Source organism: Narcine bancroftii, chromosome 5 (genome assembly GCF_036971445.1).
Source record: "Narcine bancroftii isolate sNarBan1 chromosome 5, sNarBan1.hap1, whole genome shotgun sequence".
Taxonomy (NCBI): Eukaryota; Metazoa; Chordata; class Chondrichthyes; order Torpediniformes; family Narcinidae; genus Narcine; species Narcine bancroftii.
The window spans coordinates 110990634-111010314 of NC_091473.1; the positions used below are offsets into that span (position 1 = coordinate 110990634).

Here is a 19681-nt window from a genome sequence, read left to right on the forward strand (position 1 = left end):
AAGGAGATGATTGAGGATTTCAGGAGGAAGTTAGGGGAACATGACCCAATGCTCATCAAGGACTCAGTAGTGGAGAGAGTCAAAAACTTCAAATTCCTGGGTGTCATCATCTCCAAAGATCTGTCCTGGAGCTTCCATGTTGATGCAATCAAGAAGAAGGCTCGCCAGCGGCTATACTTTGTGAGGAGTCTGAGGTGGTTCGGTATGTTACCGAAGACTCTCATAAACTTCTACAAGAGTACTGTTGGGAGCATTTTGGCTGGTTACATCAGTGCCTGGTATGGAGTCGTCAACTCTCGGGACAAGAATAAACTCCACAGGGTTGTTAACTTGGCCTGCGACATCACAGGCACCAGAGTTCTTTCCATCAAGAACATCTACACGAGGCGGTGTCTTAACAAAGCAGCCTCTATCCTCAAAGACCCCCACCACCTATACGATGCCCCCTTTACTCAGCTACCATCAAGGAAAAGGTACAGGAGCCTAGAGATGAGCACTCAGCGGCACAAGGGCAGCTTCTTCCCCGCTGCCATCAGATTCCTGAATAATCAATGAATCAAAGACACTGCCTTACTTTTCACGCACTTTTATTGTTATTATTATTTTATTTTTTATAAGATGTTTATAATAAATATATTTACACTGTGACCCTGCCGCAAACATCGAATGTCATTCTGAACAATTGCAAAAGGTTATTATAAATTCAGAATTATTGTCTGAAAATGAATATGTATAATATGTATAATTGTTAGGATAATTGTTCTACCTGATGATGAAAGGTGATTTCATGAATGATTTTAACAGGAAATATTTGAGAATGAGGAACATGCATAATAATAAACAAAAAAAAAATCAAGGCATGGGATACCATATTGCAACAAACTGAAGGGTCTCCATTAACGTTAGCATCAGAAAAAAATGCAAATCTTCCATGAAGCACCACCTGAGCCACCGAAAAAAAAGACTTTAAGCATTTCACCTGAAGAATATTACAGTTTATTAACACTTCCAGCCTAATTCATCTATTTGAATTCTGGAGAGAGGCTTGAACTTACCACTTTCTCCCATAGAGAATAAATTAGCACTGACTGAGCTAAACCAGCACTCAGCTTATATATAATTCCAGGTCAAATAAAGTTTGTGATCCCAATTTACAGAATATGACTTGGTAAGTTGAACAAAAGATCAGAATGTAAAACAAAATATTGTTTAAAAATCATTAAGGGTTGGTCTTTGAAATATAGAGACTGCAATTCTTATTATAATATAGTCCACAAATGCCAATTGCTTAATAGTTGTTTGAGGTCTGAATACCCAATATAAAGAAAACCAATTAACTTGCACACGCAGTACGATTATAAAGAAATCTTGGTTGATTGAGGATTACTCAGAATCCAACCAGTGCCTATTCAGTAAGTCGCTTCCAAGATAATGTCCAGATGTAAATTAGGTTTACTAGATTGCATGAATGCAAGCAGACAAAAATAAAATTTATAGAACATTTTGTTGTGAAGATGCTCTTCTCTTAACCTCAGCCAGTTCTACATTCAGTTCTTTGACAGAATTAGAGTCAGAGAGTCAGAGATTTATTAAGCCAGAAGGAAACAGGCCCTTCAGCCCAATTTGTCCAGGCTAGTCCCAGTTGCCTGTATTTGGGCCATATCCCTAGACCTTTCCAATCCATTTGCCTGTCTAAGTGTCTTGTCAACATCACAATTGTCACCACTTCCTCTGACAGCACATTCCATATAACCACCCCCCTCTGGGTGAAGAATGTATCTCTCAGGTCTCTTTTCAATTTTCCCCCTCACAAATCCATGAATCCATGCCCTCTAGTTTTAGATTCCCCTACTCTCACCAATACTATTTACCTTATTTGTATTCCTCATGATCTTATAAACCTCTATCATGTCCCCCCATAGCTTCCAACACTCCAGGAAGATAAGTCCCAGCCTAATGGATAATGATGATGAGTTTATTGTTATATACATTGTACAATGTAAAGGTATTTTGTAAAAATAGGCATTAAAAACTACAACTGTATACTTAATTGAGCCTATCCATCTTCTATTTAGAATTCAAAGCTACCTGTCCTGGGAACATTCTTGCAAATCTTTTCTGCATTCTTTCAATTTAATAACATCTTTGCTATACCTGGGTGAACAAAACTGGAAGGGTAATCTCGCCATTATCTTGCACAGTTGTTACATGATGCCCCTGTTTCTGTACTCAATGCCCTAATCAATGAAGGTAACCATCCTACATGCCTTCTTCACATGTGCCATTACCTTTATGAAGCTCTACCTGTACCCCCAAATCTCGTGGGTACCACACTGGTCACCAATCTGAGAAACAAGCCTCCACTGCTCTGCCTGTCTCCTACCATCAAACAATTCTGTATCCAATCAGCTAGCTCATGCTGGATCCTTTGCCGGATCCATCCTACTATGATAGACCTTTGTCAGAAGCCTTGCTAAAGTCCATGTAGTCAATGTCCACCGCATGCCCTCATCAATCTTCTTGGGCATCTCTGCTTCAAACTTATGAGTCATTATTTTCCATGCACAAAGCCGTATTGACTATTCGTAATCAGTCCTCGCCTTTCCAAATATAGGCTCAATTGATTTTGGATTAGTCTGGACTTTCTCCCTAACATCCCAGAGCATGCAACGTCTCTAATTTGACTGGAAAAAATACTTGAGAAAATATCATTCAGAAAACTTCTTCCAGGTTAAGGCAGTTGTAATGAAAAAGCCCAAGTTTATAACACTGAATGAAACCCAAACATTTATTCTATTTTTATTGCATGTACCTTTCATAAACTTTCATCCTTCATTATTTCCCAGCATAACGTTCCAAACTAATTCCATGTATTACTGATTTTGCAAGTTTGCTAAATCTTACTTCAGTTAGCATCTTGTAACATCTGAAGTTGGTGGTTTTTTGTCTTCAAGCCAGGAAAAAAGTATTAAAATAATCATCTCTGAGCATGAAAGTTTTGCCATATCAAGGCTCTTTCCAATCTACCCAAAGGATTGTTGAAAAACAAATCTCCCTCAGCTGACATGAAGCATTACAAATTCTTGGCAAACAAAGCAATTCCATTCCTCTGGAAGACAACATTTTCAAAAAATAGATTTCTCAAATGTCAAAAGGCACATGTTGCAAAGAACCTTTCTATTCATTATATTTTAGACGTACAGCATGGTTACAGGTCCCAAATGCATCAATTCACTAACAATCCCCATCCATGTTTGAAGGGTGAGACGAAACCAGAGCATCCAGATCAAATCCCCACAGACATGGGGAGAACATGCAAACTCCTTACAGACAGTGGTGAATTCAAATCTCTGCCACTAACTGGGCTGCCCACAATATTTCCTAAAGGCTTGTAAGAGGATATGATTATGATAGAGAATTTTTGAATTTTTAATAAACATTTTAACATAAAAAGAATCAAATACTGTTTTATTGCTTTTTTTTAAATTTTTTATTTTTCACACCATAAATCACATTAGCCATGATATACACTTTTTCTTTTTCACACATTTACAGTGACTTTTTCTCCCCCCCCTCCCTCCTCCCAAGCCACCCCCCCACCCCCCCCCCCTCATCCATTTTAGGTATACAATCTAGGTTGCATTAATTCAGTCAGACAATGTTGTCATTCAACAAAAATACACCAGAAATTCTACAGAGTCCATTCTTTTCTTTCCTTCTCCTTCCATCAACTTAGGTAATGTTTGTCCCCGGTAGGTTTTCGCTATTGTATTTAATGTAAGGCTTCCATACTTGTTCGAATATTTCAATATTATTTATTGCTTGATGTTATTTCACTTCGGCTTGAAGGAGACATCTGGTATAAGTTAATGGGTAGTTCCTGTAGCAGTTCCACGAAGCCACTTTCACTGTTGACATTCACGCATTCACTAACAGATCTACCAAGCCTTAGAAAGAAAACTATAGCCAGAACTCTTATTCTGATTCTGTTAAAGTTAACATTTGGAAGAGTCGGATATTTTGTTTAAAGCAGCAGATGACTGTCGATTTGGATGCTGGTGCACACATGCACAGATTGAGAAAAGAAGGAATACATTTAACACCCATGTGCCAGGACAAACACAAGTAATTTAAATCATTATTTGAGAAAAGAAACCCATCACTTAAATGTCACATTTATTCAAATTTGAAAGATTGAGCAAACACGGTTCTTGCAATTCCAAACTTGAATGTGTGCCAGTGAACTGATATATTAATCAACGCCTCATCTATCATTTTACAATAAGGTACTTGGAGCAAAATGCACTTGGTTTTATTGTTGTTTAGAGTTCAATCAGTGAGAATTGGTGATAGCAGCTCATCCAGGATCGTCCTCAACACTGGGGCACCACAAGGCTGTGGACTTTCTGTACAACCATCACTAAGGGCTTTTAGTGCACAAAAGACACGTTATCGCCTGCTCAATTATTTTTAAGTGAATTTACCTTTTATGCAGAGTACAGAAAAGGCAGATAGCACAGACCTTTTATGGAGCCCAGAGCTGGCTTCTCAAGGCAAAATGGGACGGCACGTGTAGCACAGCAGCAGCCGCCCTGCAACAACCCTGCCACCACCACCCCCCCTCCCCCCACTGCTTTACAGTTCCACCATCCCCCCATTGCCTGAGAGACCCCTACCCCACTGCTTGACAATTCCACCACCCCACTGCCTGACAGCCCTGTCAGGAGCAGACAATGTGAGAGAGCACGACAGGGGAGTGGCTTGAGGGAGCAGGGCACTGTGATGGAGTGGGTGGTGTGAGGGAGTGGCGCAAAGTGAGCGAGCGCAGCCTGACAGCTCCACCGGCTGTTCTGTGACAGTGCAGTGGGGCAACTGGGCAATCAGCGCGACATCAATCATCTTACATTTCTGTTTGGAGCTGCTTTCAACTGCAATCCTTTCATGCAGGAGGTGGAGCGACTTCACTCCACCTCTAAGTGTACCACTCTAGGCAGATGGAAGCTGGAACAAGTTTGAGCAGTCATTCCACCTTCGGACTTTTTAATGAAGTTAAGTGCAACAATGTAAAAATGGAAGATATCTGTCTTTATATCCACTTTTTTTTCTGCAAAAGCGCCTACTGTGTGGTCAAACACTGCTCCAACTCCATCTATGGATTTGCAGATGACCCCACTATTGTGGGGACAATCTCCAGCAAAGAAGAGTCAAAATATAGAAGGGACATCGAGGGGGCAGAGGTTGGTGCCAGGACAACTTCTCCCTCATTGACTGCAAAACCAAAGAGCTAGTTATAGACTTCTGGAAAGAGGAACAGAGATTACATTCTACCCCCCACCCACCCACCCTCCCCCCTCCCCCCACTCCATTTACCCAGTCTACATCAATGTGAAAAGGTGAAGACAGTAGAGTTTTAAGTTCCTGCAGTAAACATCTCCAGTGACTTGACCTGGTTTATCCATATTGACGCAATGGACAAGAAAAATTGGCATAGACACGAGGGGCAGTGATCAATTAGCCTATCAACCTGCACACATTTTTAAATGTGGGAGGAATCTAGAGCACCTGGAGGAATCCCACATGTCAGAGGGAGAAAATGGAAACTTCACAGAGAGGTCAGGATTGAACCCCAGTCACTTGTGCCATGTGACAACAGGCCTAGTAGCTATGCCTCTGTACTGCCAGTGTTATTACATTTCTCACTGTTTATATCACATTCAATTATATCCGTGTGCTCAGTCTGTGCAGGGAAGTTGGTCGATAACTTTACAGACACTTTCAATCTGTTGCTGGCCCAGGCAGTTGTCCCCACAAGCTTCAAGATTGCCAGCATCATACCAATCTCAAAGCATTCCATTGCCACAAACCTGAACAACTTCCCTCCATTAGAACTCATCGCCATCATTGCAAAGTGCTTTGAGACATTGGCTGTGTCACATTTGAAATCCTGTTTGCCCACCACCCCGGACTCCCATCAATTTACCTATTGTACCAACAGGTCAGCTGAGGATGCCATTTCCACAGCACTTCACTCTGCCCTTACCCACTTGGACAGCTCCAACTCTTATGCCAGAATGCTATTCTTTGACTTTTGCTCAGCATTTAATACTGTGATTCTCTCAAGCTGATCACCAAACTTCGCTTGCTTGGTATCAGCTCATCCCTGGATCTTGGACTTTCTGACTAACCGACCCAATCTGTTAAGTTAGACAACCTCTCCTCCTCCATTCTTACCCTAAGCACCAGCAGGCCTCAGGGGTGTGTGTTGAGCCCTCTTCTGTACTCTCTTTTCACCTATGATTGTGTTCCTCTGCAGATACTCCCCAACATCTGTCCGTGTTCTTCTCCGGATGACTGGTTATATCTTGGAATGGACTGTTACGAGCCCATAGAACCCCAAAATAGGCAATTCACATACTGTGCACAGAATTTAACATTTATGAAGTTCACTGGGCTTTGGTGCTTGAAAAGTAAATGGTTACTGCTCAGGAAGGTTCTTGTCGGTTTTCAAAGAGAGATTTGTTGTTTGCTGGACACCCACAACTGATTCCTTTTAATCAGCCACTTCAGTGTCTTGCTGAAGAAACTTGCCCCATCAGGGTGTTCCAGATGATACTCTCTTTCCTTCAGGTCACCACAGAGTCCCTTTTTGCTTCTCTTATTTCAAGTGAAACATTAGACAGCCAGTCCTCTGCTCTTGTATGGACCACAAGGGCTTTGACCAGGCTGAACTAAAAACTCACAAACCCATCCTCAAAATGGGGTTTTCCACAAGCTTGCCAGCATGTCCTGTTCCAGCCCCAGCTGCAGCTGAACTGTAAAACTGCAGAAATTAATTCTCTCTCTCTCTCTCTCTCTCTCTCACTCTTAGAGAAAAGTCCTTTTAACTCTCTCTCTGCTTTGCAAAACCACATGACCCTCTTAGAACAGCAAGCAGCACTCCCAGACAGCCCGTGACTCTAATGACTTCTTTTTATCTGTTGCTTTTCAAAACAATAATCCATTAGTGAAGTCTCTTGGGTACTCCACAAAGCTTTTGCAAATGTATTTGGAGCCGGTATGTCGAGCTTGAGCAGATCTCCAGTATTTTAAATGAGACCTGTTTTGAGATATTTGTATGTGACCAACACTAAAAAAAAACCTACCATACTTTATCTCTCAAAATCATATCTATATACAATATAAAACACACATATTCTGTCACAACATATTCTGATTGATTTACTTCTGTTCTATCTCAAAATCCATTTCATTTTCTCTGTTGCTGTGGAGTTTGAGCATCCTGCAGACTCTACTGGCCTCTAAAATCTGTCTGACCATCAGAATATTGAGCAACAGAAGCAAAAAAAAATGATACAAGGAGTTAAAATACTGTGAAATATCTCAACATGGTGGCACCAAGGCTGGATCTCGCGAAAGGTTGGACACCAGCCAACATGATAGCCACCATAGATAGGCCCGATTTTCACCGTTTTATATTTTCATATTTTTTCTTTATTTTATTATTATTTTTTAAATTCCAGTCGTAAATGTGGATGGACGCAAGTCACATAGATCACAAGTCGGGGAATACCTGTACATGGTTCTAATTCCATAATCACTTTCGCAGATTACATCACGATGGTTGGCCTGATCAGAGGGGATGATGAGACAAGTCTACAGAGAAGAGGTTCAACACCTGGCCACATGGTGTGCTGACAATAACCTGGCCCTTATCAGCCAGAAGACCAAGGAGATCATTGTGGACTTCAGGTGTGCTGGGAGCCACATTCATGGCCCTATCTACATCAATGGAGCTGTAGTGTTCCAAGTTTCAAATTCCTTGGGGTCCACATATCCGATGATCTCATCTGGCCCCTGAACCCCTCCACCCTGATCAAAAAGTCACAACAGCGCCTTTATTTCTTGTGGAGCATCAAGAAAGCTCACCTCTGTCTCAAGTTACTGATGGATTTTTACTGCTGTACCATTACGAGCATACTCACCTATGGCACCTCAGTGTGGTATGGCAATGTCCCATGTCAGACCATAAAGCACTCAAGTGGGTGGTAAAAAACTGCCCAGCAGATTATCAGCACCCAATTGCCCACCACTGAGTACATCTATCAGAAATGCTGCCTGGGGAGGGTGAAAAGCATCATCAAGGATGCATCTTACCCTAATTATGGACTTTTTGCTCTCCTTCCATCCAGTAGGCACTATAGGAGCCTCCGCTCCTGAACCATCAGGCTCAGGAAGAGCTTCTTTCCTGAGGCTGTGACCCTGGTGAACCTTACATCACAGTGCTGAGCAGTATCGTACCCATATTTTACTGTCAGTATTTTTATACTCATTTGTTTGCTAGAGCGCTTGCTTTTATTCACAGTTACTTGTAAATAGCACTATTCTTTGTATTTCTGGTTAGATGCTAATTTCATTTCATTGGCTTTGTATCTGTACTTGGCACAATGACAATAAAGTTGAATAAAAAAATTTAAATGTAAACCAGAATAAAACTGGCATAAAAATGCCAAACCACCACAACATCATGAATGAACATTTCTGATTAGTTGAGCACTTAATTTTGTTAAAGGGTCATCCAAAAGCATGCTGATTATATTGCATTATATGAAACTGCTCTGTCAAAGAAATGCTATAAAAATGTCATTGTGTTGGAGATGTTAAGCCTGTCCCACATTTCCTCCAATTTGCCCAAACATGAAGTGTCCTTTGAATAATGAAACATAATTGTAATCTTAATAATGGGGTTTACTAAACAATTCTCAGATTCTGAAACGAAGTATCTTTCTCTTTGACTCATGATCATGTTAAATGTGTTGTTTCAAATCTTACCACTTTAATGGCAGTGGACTCTTATATGGTTATATGGATCTCTAGACCAACATTTGGGATTTGACACTTAATATATAAATATAAATCACTTTGTAGCACTATTACGTCTTAATTACCATGCAGATTTAGGTACATTAAATGACTGATCATCCATGATAAATGGTTGATGGAAGTGATCTAGGGTTAGTCACAATCATCTACTAATATATTTGAATCTGCATTTTAATGTTCATTAAAATTCGTTATTTATTATGTATCATAACCCATTAACTAGAAAGGAATGACATGTAGTATAATGACAATTGACACAGTAGTTCCTATAATGAAGAAAGACAAATTCAGATCATAAAAATAATAACATGATGCCTGTTGCCTGTTTCCAAAGTGAAGTGTGGAAAATATCCGTAATTCTGGATGATTTGTATTTAACAGTTGATGAAGGGTAAATACCCATCAAATACATTTTTAGAAATATCCAAGAAACTGGATGATTGAAGCAGAGCTTCAGATCATTGAGAAAATGTTATAAATTGATCATATTTTAAACTCTGCAATTTAATGTTCCTATCACTGAATCCAACTGACATTTCAATATAGTGACAGCTACTCAATGCAACAAGTCTGATAGCCTTTAGGGAGAAAGTAATAGCCAATACAGTTATGGTGAACTCATAATAGACTCCAATCAAGAAAAGCTGGAAATAGTTTTGAAATTATATTAATCAAATGAGGGAAGTCAATTATGATAGACTTTGAAAACATATCGAATTAATTAGCCACAAAAGAATAGAAGATACTGCTAACTGATGCATCATTATCGAGATTCTGTTCAGCAACTTAGTAAATCACAAATTAGTATTTATTCATGAGGTGAAGCAATCATAATTCATATCAAATGTTTGGACTGGTGTTAAAACTAATTGAAGGTTCAGGGAACAATAAAAGAGGAAATAATTTTTTTAAAAAACAAGAGGAATAAAATTGGGAAACGGGAAAAAATTGCTAATTACTCTAGTTAACTAGAAAAATTCTGTCATATCAAGAAAAATGAATGGTAAAGAAGAAATAGAACAATTAGAAATAAGTGCAGATCTGTATTTAATGGAGTAAGACATGAAAAACTGCAAAATGAATCCTTCCCTTTGTTGTATAAAGACCAGGCTTGACCGGAACTGAGTAGAGGGGAAATTTACCGGCAGTAATTTAAACAAAACACAGTGGATAAATGAAAGAGATTGAAGCCAGATAATTTTCCAGATGGTTTCCACAAACAGCAATTAATCAAGAAATCCAGGAGACACAATTTAAAGGGAACTAACATAAGGGTAAGGCATTGCTCTCTTACACCACCAATAAAAAACAATATGAGGAGCAGTAAAACAGTTTCCAACAGTCAGTAAACTCAACTTTACAGAATCTTTTTTCCCCTTGTTTCTAATAATGATAAGATGCATCCTTAGAAGTTTCTCTTATTGCTTGTTGATATGCAGTAAACAATTAGCTCAAAGCTATTACATTCTCTGTACTCTTATTTGCAATTTCTTAAATGTGATGATTTTCCATAGATGTTAGAAGAACCATCGATGGGATGAAACCTTAAATCAAACTGTTCTCTGCACTCTTAGGCGAGTGTGAAAAATTCCTCCCCCTTCTGGTTCCATCTGGTCACCTTTCTAGTAAAAAATCCTATTACCTGCATTATCACCTTTTTCACTGATCAGAATTCAGATTTTGGTCCTATTTATTACCATCCACCAGCTCTCTCACTCCCACTACTATTCACAGAGATGCTGGAGAAACTCAAATATTAGTTTAATATAGGTACAGCATAGGGTCCAGGGCTCAGGCCTGGAACATTGGGTACCCTTTACGTCTGATGCATGCCACAGACCTGCTGAGATTCTCCAGCACTTTTGAGTATTACACTCGACTTCAACATCTGTAGACTTTCTTGTTTCACTATCCCATCTCACTCCATCTGTTCTTCCCTCTCTCTCTTTTCCCCTCTCTTTCTATCCCCTCTCTCCCTCTTTCCTTCTCTGGCACCAATCAACCTTTTGCCTGTGTCCCTCCAGCTTCACATCATTCCTGATCCAGCTCCATCTCTCCATCATTCATTACTCCTCTCTGGTTCACCAGTGCCCTTGCTGACCCCTCCCATCTTCACCTCCTTTTATTGGCTCCACATCATGAGTACTAATGAAGGACTTTAATCTCAAACATCTCTTATTCTTTTTATCCTCACCATTGCTGCTTAACTAACTGAAATCCTCCAGTAGAATTACTTTGTGCTCCAGAATCAGGCATCTGTAGCCTTTTGTATCTCCACTGATTGGAACTGTTTTGATGAAAAATGTGGGTATTATTCCCAGTGGCCTGGCTGACATTTATCTCCCAATCAACAGCAATAAAAAGTAAAAATATCTCAGGACAAATTACGAGACAAGAGTGTGGTGTTGATCTGTAAGTAGAATAAATACAGTTCATGATAGGACTCTTAAAACCATTGCTGAGCAAAGGGATCTGGGGTCTATAACTCACTGAAACTGGCCACACATGTAGGTAAAGGTGATAAAGAGGCCTTCATTGGTTGGGACATGGAGTAAAAAAGAGGGTCATTTTGCAGCCACATAAAACTTTGGTTGGTCTGCACTTGGAGTATTTGAGCAATTCCAATGCAGGAGGATGTAGGAGCTTTGGAAAAGGTACCAAAGAGCTTTACCTGGATGCAGAGTCGGCGTCAGAACAAATCTAATCAAGAGGCATTAGGATAACTGCGGAGGGCAGTGGAGTATCTATGCAAAATAACGCTAGGGGTGGCCAATGCATCAAAATAAATGGCGACAAGGAGGTGTCGCAAGACCTGACCTTGGTAGCCATCATGTTGTATTTCACTTTGGATTATTGAGAGCAAATGTTAGGATGGGGAAGGAGGACAAGTGTACCAATTGGAGAAGAAACAGGCATGTGTTCCTTGTATGACCAGAATAGCACTCAGGAGGGGGATGGGGGTGTTCCCTTCACATGACACCCCAGGCAATCCTGCCATACCCTGGATATGCCCATATAGGGGTGCACTGTTTTTTCACCGGCATCCAACTGGTGGGGAGGGGGCACAAGAACTCATGGGGGGGAGCAGCATGGCCAACAAATGCCCCCTCATGATGCTGACCCTGCCTGAATGTTGCCTGGAATTGAGGACATGGGCTCACCATTGAGGTTGGACAAATTTCTCTAGAGCATTGGAGGCTGAGAGAAGTTTATAAAATTATGAGAGTCAATGACGGGGTAGTCAGTCAGATTCTTTTTCCCAGGGTAAAAATCTCAAGACTACAGGACAAGTATTTAAGGTGAGGAGGCAAAAAATGTTTACACATAAGGTTTTGGCTACTTGCAGTAGGCTAGCGTGAGTGGTAGTGGATGGAGATACAGTAACGGCATTGAGGATTCTTTCTTGGTGGACACATGAAAAGGCAGAGAATAAAGGGATAAGTATCATGTACAAGCATTACAGTTGAACTTTGGATTGACACAGGTTCATGGATTGTAGGGCCTGTTCCTCTGCTTTACTGTTCAAGGTTTCATCTGGTCATTATCACATTTTTTTGTGCACATTTGCTGGATGCAGACTGTCTGCCATGCATTCCACACTACAACAGTGACAAAACTTATGAAATACTTTATTGAGGTAATTCCATGAAGAATGAAGAGGCTTAATCAGACTTAAGTCTGATTTAGATAGATGGAAAGATTTGCCATTAACATTGATTGGCGGGGTAAATTGTGTTAAAATGAATATATATCCACGTATTCAATATTTGTTCCGATCTATTCCTAGTCCCCTCCTGGGGAAGTTTTTTAAGGAATTGAATAAAGTAGTACATTTGTTTTTGTGGAAAGGTAAGTTAGCTAGAGTATCTATGCAAAAATTAACATGGAAGTACGATTTGGGAGGCCTTCAATTGCCACATTTTCAAAATTACTATCAGGCTACACAGTTGAAATTTATTAACAGGTTGTTTGATATTGATCAACCGCCGAGGTGGGCTAATGTAGAAATGATCAGGTTCAAGAAAGTTCAGTTCAGCATTTTATATAAAAATAAAATTCATTGCTTTTACAAAGATATAAATTACCTGTGTTGAATCATTTGTTGAGGGTATGGAATAAGTGGAATCAATGTATAGGAGCCAAGGATGTGCTTTCAGTTAAAACACCATTATATCAGAATCAATTAATTCCATTTTCTAAGCATAATCCTTATTTGAAGGACTGGGATTCAAAGGGGTTGATATTAGTGGAAGATTGTTTTGGAGCAGGTTTATTTCTTTTGTTTGATAGACTTAGAGAGAAGTTTGGTATATTACAGAACACATTGTTTGATTATTATCAAGTATGTGATTTATACTGGTTGACCGTTTTGAGTTTTGTGTGCCCGATGGAGATGTGGGGGGGCTGGTAGTCATGGTGCGGAGCTGGCTGATGGAGGACCTCAGTTTTCTTCAGGCTGACTTCCAGGCCAAACATTTTGGCAGTTTCCGCAATGAGATAGACAACAGACTCGCCAAGGCAAATAGCGCCTTTGGAAGACTACACAAAAGAGTCTGGAAAAACAACCAACTGAAAAACCTCACAAAGATAAGCGTATACAGAGCCGTTGTCATACCCACACTCCTGTTCGGCTCCGAATCATGGGTCCTCTACCGGCACCACCTACGGCTCCTAGAACGCTTCCACCAGCGTTGTCTCCGCTCCATCCTCAACATCCATTGGAGCGCTCACACCCCTAACGTCGAGGTACTCGAGATGGCAGAGGTCGACAGCATCGAGTCCACGCTGCTGAAGATCCAGCTGCGCTGGATGGGTCACGTCTCCAGAATGGAGGACCATCGCCTTCCCAAGATCGTATTATATGGCGAGCTCTCCACTGGCCACCGTGACAGAGGTGCACCAAAGAAAAGGTACAAGGACTGCCTAAAGAAATCTCTTGGTGCCTGCCACATTGACCACCGCCAGTGGGCTGATAACGCCTCAAACCGTGCATCTTGGCGCCTCACAGTTTGGCGGGCAGCAGCCTCCTTTGAAGAAGACCGCAGAGCCCACCTCACTGACAAAAGGCAAAGGAGGAAAAACCCAACACCCAACCCCAACCAACCAATTTTCCCTTGCAACCGCTGCAATCGTGTCTGCCTGTCCCGCATCGGACTGGTCAGCCACAAACGAGCCTGCAGCTGACGTGGACTTTTTACCCCCTCCATAAATCTTCGTCCGCGAAGCCAAGCCAAAGAAGATGTGATTTATTGATGAGGTGTTTTGTGCGAGAGTTAATATTACCTAGTTTGTCGAAGTTTGAGAAATTAGTTACAGATAAAGGGAAGAAAGGGTTTGTTTCAGAAATGTATTTGTTGTTACAAGCAAATATGAAGAAGGTAGATGTTTTTAGAGTAAGGGATAAATGGGAGCAAGAGTTATCTATTCCTATTTCTGAACAAGAATGGTCTGAATTGTGTTTGGAGAGTGTTACAAAATTAATTAATGTACATTATAGTTTAGTTAATTATAATTTTCTACATTAGTTATACTTAACCACTGAAAAGTTAAAGAGATATGGTTTTAGTGAGTCCGATTTGTGTTTCCGATGTGGGAATCAGACTGATACGTTTGTGCATTCAGTATGGGAATGTATTAAGGTTAAGCCTTTTTGGGAGAAAGTTATTAAATTTTTGCGAGATTTATTCAAAACAGAATTATATGTGGATCTATGGATGTGTTTATTGGGATATATGAATCCAATTACAGTACGCATGGAAAAACCTCAAATCGCGCTTATTCGATTGGGCTTGACGGTGCCCAGAAAATGTAAAGCAGTAACTTGGAAAAATGATGCTGAGTTATGTATACAAAGATGGCATAAAGAAATTCAATTGTGTTTGTACTTAGAGAAGATAACATATAATTTATGAAATAATTACTCTTTTTTTAATTAAAATGTGGTCTTTGTATTTGGAATGTATGGATTTAAATGTAGAGTAGATGCTTCATGTTTAAAGATGTAGTTTGACATGTCGATTGGCAACTTAACCTATTTAGATTTTGTATAATTATTTGAAATATATAAGCTCCAAGGGGGGAAGCTATAAGGGGCGAGATAGTTGTTAGGGGGGGTGGGGGAGGGTTATAGGGGGTAGCTTTAGTTTTACTTTGTGTTTTATATTTATATTTTTTAAAACTTTAAATAATTTTTTTTTAAAGAATGAAGAGGCAATTACTGTTTTTAGACTGAAGTGATGGGAAAATCACAGAAAAAACATAATTACTCACCTTGTGGTCGTTTACACTGCACGCCTTTTTAGTCTGCAAATTCCTGTGCGCGTTAGTCCTGATGCTTGCACGTGGAGCAACATGGCCCGCGTCTGAAACTAACATCTGATGCATGATGTCATCACATCGGCGGCATCGCCGATGTCCCTAATCTGCGTCCGAGAAGGCATCCAGGCAGAAGAGATAATGCCTGTTGATTCTCAGACGGTGCTGAAGGTAGCAATGCGTATGCATGGCATTATTCGCACCAACAATGAATTCACGCACTCACGCAGAATACTTAAAACACCCGCACTGATTGTCGCATGCTGAGTGCATCATAGCACATCATCAGGTGGACATCAAATTCTTGAGGTGAGTTTTGCAGTGCTGTTTAGACTGCAGGCTTCCCCCGAAAAGTAGTAGGGGTCCTGCAGGATAAATCACAGTGCTGGAATTGACTTAAAAATTCCTGCTCTTTCCTTTTTTAGGCTGCCCGTATAGTGGCAAAATTCCTTGATTGTCCCAATATATGCCTGCATTCTAAAAACCACAAGTGATCACAGCAATGACTAAACACAAAAAGTACAGATGCTGGAATTTTGAGTAAACAATAAGTGGCTGGAGGAACAGAAGGGTCAGGCAGCATCCACAGGTCAAAATGGTCAATCTTCTTTATCGTTTAAGGGTCTTTGTAAAGGGTTCCACCCTGAAATGTTGATTCACTATTTCTACCCATGGATGTTGCCTGACCTGCTGATTTACTCCAGCTTCTAATGGTTTGCCCATGGAAATGAGGCTAATATTTGTGCCTGCCTCATTTTGTTGGCATGTTCAGTAGCAGCCTTCCAATGATCTGGGTATTTAAATTATCATTACTGCACCTTACTCATGAGTTTACAGTGTTAAAAGAACTGAGCAACAGTTTTTCTTCCAAAGTAAGTCCAAGTAATTCCATTGACCTCATAGATAGGAAATGGAGCCTCCAAATGAAGTTTCTATGCCAAATGTGTACGTTGTGGGCAGTGTGATTGCAGGTAGAGTTTCAGCTTGCGGTGCCAGTGATTGTTTAAACACAGATGCCTGATTACAATTCTTGACACGCTATTTCCAGTCTCAGCTGCATCATCAGAATAAAACTAATCAGGGCACAGGTGCTTCCCTACAAAGAGAAAGAGGGAGAGACAACCGATGTGATTTTGTAGCCAAAAGCAATACATTGACTGCACTCAGTATTGGATCCTGGCTATTCTTTCAGCCAGTTTCTACCTTACACATTTGATGGCGCAGTCTGGGATCAGATCCCCTTATTGTTCTCCCATGGTAGCCCGTTGCCACGGCAATCACAACCAAAGGCCAACAGCCCAAGCAGCGGCACTAGCCCCAACAAGCAAACCAGCGAGTGAACGGCAAGAGCAGCTGAAAGGCCATTGACCCCAAAATGGCGCTGGCCTTGCTGCACAGCCAACAGACAGGGACAGTGTGCAGGGTAGAAAGGCATTGTTATGCAGGAAAGTACCCACACGTGTGAAACCCACTTTTGTTATGCATGTTGTGATGTCGGCCAGGGGGGGGGGGGGGGGGCACAGCAGGAACAGCACAAGTATAAAAGTTGGGCCTGAGCCCTAATAAAACTCAGAGCTTCAACTGACTACACTATGTGCATGTGTCTTCTTTAAAGTAGTGCATGGCTACAATTAGTGACCCCGACGGCCTTGACGACATCTAAACCCAGCGATGAGTGAACAGGCAGCACTCAACGCGGTGACTCCAAAGCTACCAACCTTGTGGATGAATCAACCACACATGTAGTTTGACCAGCCTGAGGCACAGTTCCAGATCTGGCAGATCCCCGCAGAATCCACCAGGCACTACCACATGGTTAGTGCCTTGGACCTAGACAAAGCAGGCCAGGCGGCCAACTTCATCCAGGAGCCCCGATCGGAAGGCACATACACCAACTTCAAGGACTTGCTGATCGAGACCTTCGGGCTCTCACGGCATGAGAGAGGGGCAAGTCTGCTCCACCTGGATGAGCTAGGGGATAGGCCCCCATTAGCCCTTATGAACGAGATGATGGCCCTCCTGGGCAAACATGAGCCCTGCATCATATTTGAGCAGGTATTCCTAGAGCAACTGCCCGAGGACATCCAACTGCTCCTGGCTGATGCGGATTTCAACAACCCCCAGAAAGTCGCAGCACGAGCGGATGCTCTGTGGAAGCAGAAGAGAGAGTGCTTGGTGCCCTTGGGGGTCATCACTAAACCCTACAGCCAAACCTATGCAAAGCCGCTGAGAGAACAGCAGCGCCCCAGAGGCGGTGATCCAGATGACCAGTGGTGTTTCTACCACCAGAGATGGGACACCGGAGCGGCAGATGCAGGCCACCATGCACATTTCATGGAAACGTCAGGGTCAGCCGTCGCTAATGGCCATGACGGCTGGCCGCCAAGACAGCATCCTGTACGTTTGGGACCACCAGTCCGGACAACATTGCCTCATGGATACAGGAGCAGAGGCCAACATCCTGCCCCCGTCGGGACAGGACACTAGGAACGCAGTTGGGCCCCATGTCAAGGGCTGCCGACAACAGCACAATTTGGACCTATGGTACTCAGAAGATCCAGCAGCAGTTGGGAGGCAGTCTCTTCTTGTGGGTGTTCATACTGGCTGCAGTGGAACAGCCACTTCTTGTGCAGACTTCCTGCATGCCCACAGCCTGCTAGTGGACCTCAAGGGAAGGAGATTGGTCCAGGCCAAGACTTTTTAAACCTTCCCCCTCACAGATGCCAGATTTCCCGCACTCCACCTGGACTCTGTACAGAGATTGGACAACAAGAACTCCAGGGTCCTGCAGTTCCTGTAATTCACCACGGTGATGGCCCGACACAGAGTACAGCACCACATCCTGACTCAGGGCCCACCGCTTCACACAACGGCAAGACGCCTTCCTCCGGAGAAGCTCCAGCTGGCAAAGGAGGAATTCAGGAAGCTGGAGGAGCTCGGCATCGTACGGCCATAGGACAAACCATGAGCTTCTCCCCTGCACATGATACCCAAAGCTACTGGAGGGCTGGAGACCATACAGCAACTACCGTCAGCTCAGTGAGGCCACACCAGATCAGTACCCTGTGCCACACATCCATGACCGGCATGGGGTAAGGATCTTCTCCAAGGTGGACCTCGTGTGGGGGTATCATCAGATCCCGGTGCACCCTGATGATATCACCCCATTTGGCCTCTTCGAATTCCTCTGAATGCAGTTTGGGCTAAAGAATGCCGCACAGACCTTCCAGAGACTCATGGATTCAGTGGGTGGAGACCTGGATGGCACCTTTGATTAGCTGGATGACGTCCTGGTGGTGAGCAGGAACCAATAGGAGCATATGGCATGCCTCTGCAACTTCTACACCTGACTGAGTGAGTTCGGTCTGATGATCAACCCAGCCAAAGCCAGTTCAGATTGGAGTCCATCGACTTCCTGGGCCGCAGGATAATCAGGGAAGGAGCCACACCACTACCCAGTAAAGTGGAGGCCAACCTGAAGTTCCCCAGACCCAACACAACCAAGGGCCTACAGGAGTTCGAGGGGATGATCAATTTGTATCACAGGTTCATCCTCTCAGCTGCCCAGATCATGCAGCCCTTGTTCACCTGGATAGGAGGCAAGGTGAAGGACATTACCTCGAATGAGGAGACAGTGGAAGCTTTCGTGAAGACCAAAGAAGCCCTGCCAGATGCCACTCTCCTGGCGCATCCCAGGTCAGATGCTCCAACTGCACTGATGGTGGATGCCTCAGGAATGGCGATTAGCAGAGTTCTGGAAGAGCAGATCAAAGGAACTTGGCGGCCACTGGCTTTCTTCAGTAAATATCTGCGGCCTCCAGAACTGAAGTACAGCACTTTCAACAGAGAGCTACTGGCACTCTACCTAGCCATCCACCACTTCCGGTACTTCCTAGAGGGCAGTTCCTTCAAGGCTTTCACAGATCACAAGCCCCTGACTTTCACCTTGGCTATGATCTCAGACCACTGGTCAGCCTGCCAGCAATGACACCTGTCTTACATCTCGGAGTACACCACAGATGTAAAGTACATCTCCAGCAAGGACAATGCAGTGGCTGACACGCTGTCCAGGCAAAGAATCCACACATTATTGATGGGAGTGGACTTCGTGGTACTGGCGGAGGTGCAGCAGAAAGATGAGGAGATTCCCCCAGTACAGGACTGCCATATTGGGACTGCAGCTCCAGGACATCCCAGTCGGCAAAGGTAACATCTGTCTTCTGTGCAACGTGGCCACTTGTCAGTTCAGACCCATCGTCCCAGCAGCTTGGAGATGACAGGTTTTCAACTCCATCCACGGACTGCCTCACCGATCCATCAGGACCACAGTCCATGTGGCATGGATGCGGAAACAGGTCAGTGGGTGGGTGAAGGTGTGCATGCAGTGCCAAACTACCAAGGTACAGCAGCACACAAAGACCCCATCTCAGCACTTCGAGCCTGCAGAACAAAGGTTTGACCACATCCATATGGACATAGTAGAACC

At 42.7% G+C, this 19681-nt stretch overlaps 1 long non-coding RNA gene across 1 annotated transcript in view; it reads left to right on the top strand.

Annotated features, from left to right (window-relative positions):
* The window catches only part of LOC138762779 (uncharacterized), a 51960-nt gene that overhangs the window by 17402 nt on the left and 14877 nt on the right, over positions 1–19681 (top strand). The window contains exon 2 of the long non-coding RNA XR_011357136.1: positions 7607–7749. This is a non-coding gene — a long non-coding RNA (uncharacterized lncRNA). The remainder of the gene's footprint in view (positions 1–7606; positions 7750–19681) is intronic.